The following is an 8,551-nucleotide window of genomic DNA, read 5'->3' on the forward strand; positions in this document are numbered from 1 at the left end:
GTGATAGTTCCATTCGTTCCATTTGGAACCGAGACACAAACTCTCTAAGCATCTCGTTATCTTTCTGTCTTACCTTGAAAAAGTCTGACTTCCTAGTCTCGGCCTTTATGTCTCCGGCATGTGCCTTTACAAAGGAATCTGCAAGCATAGCAAAAGAATCAATAGAGTTAGGTGGTAAATTGTGGTACCATATCATAGCTCCCTCTGACAGGGTCTCATTGAATTTCTCTAGTAACACGGATTCGATCTCGTCGTCCTCTAGATCATTCCCTTTAATTGCACATGTGTAAGAGGTGACATGCTCGTTTGGGTCAGTTGTTCCATTATATTTAGGAATCTCGGGCATGCAAAACTTCTTGGCGATCAGTTTGGGAGTCGCGCTCCTGGGGACGGGCTTTTGTACAAACTTTTTGGAATCCAAACCCTTCAATATTGGTGGTGCCCTTGGGATTTGATAAACTCTGGAGTTATAGGTTTCCACCTTCATGTCGTTTGCTTCGATCTTCTTTTCCCCCGACTCAACTCGTTTTGTTAGTTCTTTGAGCATCTTTATGATTGCGGGATCGGTCCCTGATTCATTACCATTCGATTTCCTTGACACCTATTCGACCATGTGAACAACTTCCTGGGACGGCTCGGGCTCGATCCTGCTTGGTGCATGATTCTGGTTTTGGAGCTGGGCTATCGCAGCTTGTTGAGCCAACAACATCTCGAAGATCACTCGAAGGCTGATTCCGCCTTCTTCGCCGCCATGTGCGCTCTGAGCGTCCGATCGAACATCCCTACGGACGCTACTCTCGGGATCGATGACCAAATTTGCATTGACGGCTACATGCGAGCTGACGTCGATTAGATCTACAGGCGGAACGCCATCGAGGCCAATTGGAGGTACGTTGTTCCCTGGTGCTATGTTGTCATTTTCGTCATGGTGGCCGAAGTCATTGTCCACGTGTACGGGTGTTGCATGAGAGTTTGACATTTTGATCCTGGAATTAAAGATACTCACAAGAACAAGTGAAAAATAGTGTGTGTTATGAAAGTTAGTACCAGGCAATCACTATTATCCTTATCCCCATGGTGGGCGCCAAACTGTCTACCCTAAAACGGATTACAATTGAATTTATATGCGGTTTTAAGGATACGTGATATAACTTGGCACAAATTAAGAGAATATATTAATATTGAATTTGACGATACAAGAAATAAATACAAACCAAACGAATCGAATATCCTTGGCACTCGAGTTAGATCACATTTGAACCAAGAGAAGTTTCAACTTGATATAAGAACAGAGTAACAAGATAATGAAAGCTAGAAAAAGACAATGTATTGCTTTGTGTTGCGTAAAAGTGCCCCCTTTACAAATGATCATACCCTCTTTATATAGTAGGGGAGTCCTACTATTGATACAGTTCTAAATGAAGCAAGAAATCTCTTGATTGGCTAATTAATCGGCCTATCCTTGATACATGCCAAGATTTTTGCCGTGATCTACGCTCGATCGCGGATATTTCATGTTTCTGTTATCCGACTCAGCAAGTTTCTCTCGATCTCGCCTGATCTCGACTTTGTTCGGTCCCGGGGTCTCGAACTTGGCAATATAACTTCACATCTCGGTTTGATATGACTCGAGGTCGGACTTTAATCTATCATATTCTAGTCTCGATTAGTCAAGCAAAGAACGAGCCCGATTTTGGCCGTATACAATGACCTTATGTGAATAACTGGTAGAGGAGAAAGTTTACTGCCAACAACAAAATAAATCATAAAATAATAGATCATAGAATAATGGAAGAAAAACAAGTGAAATCACAACCATCAAAGAATCTAAGCTTATGGGTTAGGTGACTCGATGTACTAAAGCACTTTCCAGATTTTAGCTTGCCAACAAACGCTTTATGACAGACCATATTCAGGTTAATAGCACCTTAAAATAACATGATAGGTGCTAACTAAGTAAAGTTGGAAATACTACAACTGTAGGCATTGATTTTGGTGCATTTAAGAATCAAGAATTTCTAGCAGATCCTAAATTTAGTGATATTGGTGAATGCCCATTAAACATCATTAGTCAATCTCACTAAGAAAATCTTTGTGTCACCATCCAAAATTCACTATAGGTCGTGATGGCGCCTAATGCCGCCGTCAGGCAAGCCAACAAAAATTTACCAATTTAATTACTCATTTTAGAAATTTGAATTCAAAATTTTTTCTTAATTAGACAGTATAAAAATAGAATTTATAGAGTAAATGAAAATATTTACACGAACCACAATAATGAATAACCTGAAAGCACCCTCAAAACCCGATATCACAAGTGCATTGACATCAACTAGGGAATATGATAAAATACAACATCTGTCTAGAATACAAATTAGACAGGAGTATGTAAATAACTCTTATGGAGACTCTATATGCTGCAGATTCATAACATGGAATGCAGCTCACCGTAAGTCCCCGCAATAGTCGCGCTTCTGTGCCCAAAAGGCCACTAGACATATATATACATACATAAAATGTGCAGCAAGTGTAGTATGGGTACGTAAATCAACGCGTACCCAGTAAGTATCAAGTCTAACCTAGAAGAAGTAGTGACGAGAAGTCGACATCGATAAATAATGAATAACATATAAAATACCGGGCATCAGTGGAAAGATTTGCTCGCGAACATTCGGACTACTAACGATATAATGCACAATTCTGCCGAGGTCGTTCAGCCCGATCTAGAATAATGTGTACACTGCCGAGGGTTGAGCGGCACAATCATAGATGCATCTATACTGCCAAGGTGTTCGGCTCTCTCCACAAGAAAGGAGCACACTTTATGAACCTCCGGAATGAGAAGCTATCACAAGGCTAACACGTAAGGATGTACAATTTCTATTATCGGTCGAGTAACTCGCACAAAATTCAAGTACGTGAAATTTCGGTCTTTTACTATTTCCTCTAACAACTTTCAATATGATTCAGGTACTTCAATTAACAAAGAATGCAAACATTATAAGTAATTCATGATTTGGGTCCTAAACTATCCGGACATACGCATAATTAGTAGCTACGCACGGACTCCCGTCACCTCGTACGTACGTAGACCCCCAACAATTAGAAGCAGATATTAATTTAAATCACCTATGGGGTAAAGTTTCACTTACAAGGTTAGACAAGAGACTTACTTCGCTCTGTAGTTCCATAGCCAGCTCCAGCACCACTCTAACATCTCAAACCAATGCTTGTTGATCCAAAACTATGCATACAATGTTCAAACCAATCAAAATGAGTTCAAATACCCATAATTAATCAATTTAAATAATTTTCAACTCCGCTCGAAAAGTCGATAAAATCCACCCTCGGGCCCACGTGCCGGGATTTCGAAATTTTTTGAAGATAAACTTTACCTATAACACTACAAACTCAAATATATGATTTATTCCCAATTCCATGTCCGAAATCGCGGTAAGAATCCAAAAATACCAAATTCTAGGTTTTCTACCAAAATTCCAAAATTCTACCAATTTTCATGTTTAAATCCATATATAAACCTTGTATTCAACTCACAATATGAAGAAACCACTTATCTAGTGATGGATGACGAAAAAGATCCTCCAAAATCGCCTCAAGCTTGGCATCCATGGAGGATTTGAGATAAAAATATGTAAAATCCCGTCTTTGCAACTTATACACTGCCCAGTCCGCCACCTTCTTCGCGTTTGCGAAGGCCAAATGCCACTGCCCCAAAATTCCTCTATGCGCGCGACCTCCTCGTCGCGTTCGCGAAGTCTCAGACCCCTGCCCCTTCGCGTTCAGGATCCACGAGCCGCGTTCGCGAAGACCAAACTGCTCCAGGCCCAGCTCCCCCATTTCCTTCTATGCATTCGCAATCGCCCTCTCGCATTCGCGTAGGTTCCCCATGCCCTTCTCCGCGTTCGCGACTTCTGTGTCGTGTTCGCGATGAGTAAAATCAGCAGCCCAAAAATCCTTTTTCGTTAACGCGAGACTCCCTTCGAGTTCGCGAAGGACAAAGCCAGAACCAGTAACAGCAACAACCAAAGCAGCCAAAATTGGTCCGAAACTACCCCAAAATACACCTGATGCCCTCGGGACCCCGTCCAATCATACCAACCAGTTCCAATACATAACGCAAACCTGATCGGGGACTCAAATCACATCGAACAACATCGAAATCACGAATCGAACCCCAACTCAAGCTTAATAAATTTTAGAACTTCAAACTTCTACATAGACACTAAAATCTATCAAAATCAAGTCCGATTGACCTCAAATTTTGGACACAGGTCATAATTGACATTACGGACCTACTCCCTCTTCCGTAATTGGAATACGACCCTGATATCAAAAAGTCCACTATCAGTCAAACTTCCCAAAAATCATCAAATTTCCAACTTTCGCCAATTGACGCCGAAATGACTACGGACCTCCAAATCAATATTCAGACACGCTCCCAAGACCAAAATTACCATACGGAACTATTTCCAGGCTCGGAATCCCCAACGGATATCGATAACATCAAAATCCACTTCAACTCAAACTTAGGAAATTCTTAAACCTTCAAAATGCCAACCTTCTGTAATAAGCGACGAAACACTTCCGGGCCACCCGATACTCGACCCGAACATACGCCCAAGTCCAAAATCATCATACGAACCTATTGGAACCTTGAATTCCAGATTCCGAGGTCGTTTACTAAAAATCCAAACCTTAGTCAATTTTCCAACTTAGAGCTTCCGAATTTTGAATTTTCTTTCAAAATCAACTCCGAACTTCCCGAAGTTCGATTCTGACCACACGCACAAGTCGTAATACCTGAAGTGAAGCTACTCAAGGCCTCAAACTGTCGAACGATGTGCTAGAACTCGAAACGACCGGTCGAATCGTTACACTATGGGTTTATGATAAACTAACAGATAACAACACAAAAAATTATTAAAATGGAAGGAAGTTAGTAGCTAAAAATGACAATGCCCAAAGAGACGGGGACCATGCTCTTATCAAAGCAACCATCAACAAAGTAGGTAATCGACATGCAGAATTTTCATATTACCTTTTGTCCACTTCACAAACATAAAAGTCCAAAGTTCAGTTCCACGCTACATTATTCTTCATGTCATCTCACTACAAATCATAAACTCGTTGATAGCAAGCTGATTAAATCAAAATTAAAAAAATGAGATAATGAGAAAAACATATTGTATTTTTTGAGTAAGAACACATATGTATCATAATTCCACAGAAATCCGACATAGAAAATAATTAAAATAACAATCTGTACCAAAAATCCAAAACTAATGTATAAAAAGCTTAAAACTTTTCATTTAAAATGGCAAATTGGAATACGAAAAATCCCATAAACTTTTTACAATAGGGATGATATATTAACGTCATGAAGTTGAAATTGTATGTAATTTCACAAACAGTTGCAACCAACAATTTACTCAATTTGAACAAAAGAAAGAAAAATTAAAAAGTCATAAACTGAGTAGCAGAGAAAAGATTCAAAAGACAGAGGAAAGTCGGAGAGGAATTGAGTAGGTAGGAAAAACTGGATTAAGAACAATGTAGAAGCGTTCTTTTTTAGGAATATACGCGTAAGAACTGTGAAAAATAATGTATTTCATAAGAAAGAATCACGAAATCCGGAGTCTTACATTATTGTAGTATTTTCTCTAAACAGCTTTACCCAGACATTTTTACTGCAATTCCGTAGAACTTTTCTAACCAATATGCTTTGAACAGAGGAAAATACAATAAAGCTGAAAGAAGAATTTTATCAAACACCTACGGGACAAAGAGGGTAAAGGTAAGAGCACAGAGGAAAACCTGGAGAAGAAGAACAACAGAGAGCTTGGTATTAAACAGAAGCAGAAATGCAACGGAGATAGAATTGAGATGTAAGAAAATTTGAAGTGGTGCTTTCTACCTGGCAAATTAGGGTGAATATGTCAGGAGCACAAGAAATGACAAAAGTGCCTTCACGACGAAGCAGACATATTGACCATCACGTGCCTGCTTATCCTCTCATACTACTAGATGAGGAAAGGCCCGTATACGAGCCAAATATTGCAATTTATTTGGAAATTTATGAGTTATGTCCATTTATAAGTAGCTTATTATAAAAATTGATTAATTCATTAAATATTATTAATATTAGCCAAATGCTACCAAATAATTATTTGTAGCCAAAAAATATTAAATTTTGCTTTCTTTTGAGTGGATGTTATTTAGAATATATTGAGTACATCTTAAGGAGTTTGAATCTCAATTTTGGGATGATTTGATGGAGTTTTGAGGTGGTTTGAATTGAAAATTCGAAATAGAAGATGAACTACGATAAAAATGAGATGTGTATCATAATGAGATGAACTACGGATCAGTGTTTTGACAGTTTTGGTAGCTCCGTATCGTGATTTGAGACTTGGGCGTATGCCCGAAAGTTAATTTGGAGGTCCCTAACTCAAATTATGACCATTTAACAGAACTAGCAATTTAAAGGCTAAAGATTCCAAGTTTGACCGCGGGGTTGACTTTTTGATATCGGAGCCAGAATCCGATTCTGAAAATTTGAACAGCTCTGTTATGTTATTTATGACTTGTGTGTCAAATTTGAAGTCATTCCGGATTCATTTAATATGTTTTGGCACGAGGTTTGCAAATTGAAAAGTTTAAAAAACTCAAAGTCTGAATCGAGGTGTGAATTGCAATTTCGATGTTATTTGATGTGATTTGAGACCCCGAGTAAGTCAGTATGATGTTACGGGACTTGTTGGGATATTTGGATAAGGTCCCGAGGGACTCGGGTGAGTTTTGGATAGGCCACAGAATGTTTTGAACTTAGAAAATTTTGCTGGTATAACTGAACCTGTTGTAGGCCTCTGATCTCGCAATTGCGAGATCAGGCATCGCAAATGCGAACCAAGCAGGTGTGACAATTGCGAGATTTTTATCGCAATTGCGAAGAAAGCCTAGGCCAGCAGTTCTCGCAATTGCGAGTTTATCTTCGCAATTGCGAAGGGCCAATTGTCGCAAATGCGACATAATCTTCACATTTGCGAAGGCAGCAGGATTATGAAGGGCATCGCAATTGCGAGTGTTTCTTCGCATTTGCAAAGCTCAGGTCGCATTTGCGACACCTGCAGCTTAACAAAATGACTTTTGGACGGGATTTTTGTTTCATTTCCCAAATCTTCAAAACCTAAAACCTCAAAAGGCGATTTTGGACGATTTTCACAGAAAAACATCGGGGTAAGTGTTCCTTATCCTATATTGATATATTTTATGATTTCATAATCATTTATATCATGAATCCGTGAATTTATGGAAGAAAAATCAGATTTTTCTAAAATCTTTCAAAAACGAAAATTTAAGATTTGAAGGTTCATTTGATATCGAAATTGGATAATTTTTGTATGGTTGGACTCGACTCAAAATGGGTGTTCGGATTTCGTAAGTTTTTTCGAGATTTGAGACGTGGGTCCCACTGCCGAATATTTTAATGAATTTCGGATTTTATTCGGAAAATTAGTAAATTCCTATGGAATTAATTCCTATGATTAGTATTGAATATATCGAATTATTTGTGAATAGATTTGAAGCTTTCGGAGACAAATTTAAAAGGAAAAGTTGTGGTTGAGTAATTGATTGGAATTTGCATAAGCGAGGTAAGTGTCGGGGTTAACCTTGACTTGAGGGAATAAAACCCTTAAATTATTTGTTATGTGAATTGCATGTGAACAACTTATAGGCGAGGTGACGAGTGTCTATACGTCGTCAAATTAATTATTTGCCTGCTTACTTGAAAAATCATAAATTATTTTAAATCATAAATTAATTATTATAATAATTGTTTCTCTCCTATTCTTTGTTAAATATTAATTCTTGAATTTCTGCATTAATTGTTACATGCTATTTGAATTATGTGTTTTAATTGTTATTTGACATTTAGGATATTAAATATTAAACTGCCTATTTTCTCCATGATTTCCATAATAATTTGCTATTTGTCATTGTTTGTTTCAAGATTAAATCATAATTATTGTATGCTTGTTGTCTTATAATTTTATATTAATTGTTACACTTATTGGAAAAAATATTTCTGTAAGAATTGGTAAATGAATGTGTTGGAGGAGCGGGTTGCACGCCGCAACAGGATTGATTATAATGAATATATTGGAAGATCGGGTTGCACACCGCAACAGACTTATTAAAAGTCCATATTGGAGGATCAGGTTGCACGCCGCAACAAACTTATTAAAAGTCCATATTCGAGGATCGGGTTGCACGCCACGACAGATTTATTAAAAGTCCATATTGGAGGATCGGATTGCACGCCGCAACAGACTTATTAAAAGTCCATATTGGAGGATCGGGTTGCACGCCGCAACAAACTTATTAAAAGTCCATATTGGAGGATCGGGTTGCACGCTGCAACAGACTTATTTAAAAGTCGACATACATATATATACATATTGGGGGATCGGTTTGCACGCCGCAACAGACTTGATTAAAATGAATATATTGGAGGAGCGGGTTGCACGCC

General features: G+C 38.4%; 1 long non-coding RNA gene across 1 annotated transcript; it reads right to left on the reverse strand.

The window, feature by feature from the left end:
* Positions 1-1,227: 1,227 nt before the first annotated feature.
* Positions 1,228-6,064, reverse strand: LOC107778596 (uncharacterized). Its single transcript, XR_001646407.2, has 3 exons — positions 5,836-6,064; positions 5,060-5,159; positions 1,228-1,744 (listed from the first exon to the last, which is right to left on the reverse strand). It is a non-coding gene; the product is annotated as an uncharacterized LOC107778596 (long non-coding RNA).
* Positions 6,065-8,551: the final 2,487 nt, after the last annotated feature.

The sequence above is a fragment of the Nicotiana tabacum genome, chromosome 22 (assembly GCF_000715075.1).
Source record: "Nicotiana tabacum cultivar K326 chromosome 22, ASM71507v2, whole genome shotgun sequence".
In the NCBI taxonomy this organism is placed as follows: domain Eukaryota; kingdom Viridiplantae; phylum Streptophyta; class Magnoliopsida; order Solanales; family Solanaceae; genus Nicotiana; species Nicotiana tabacum.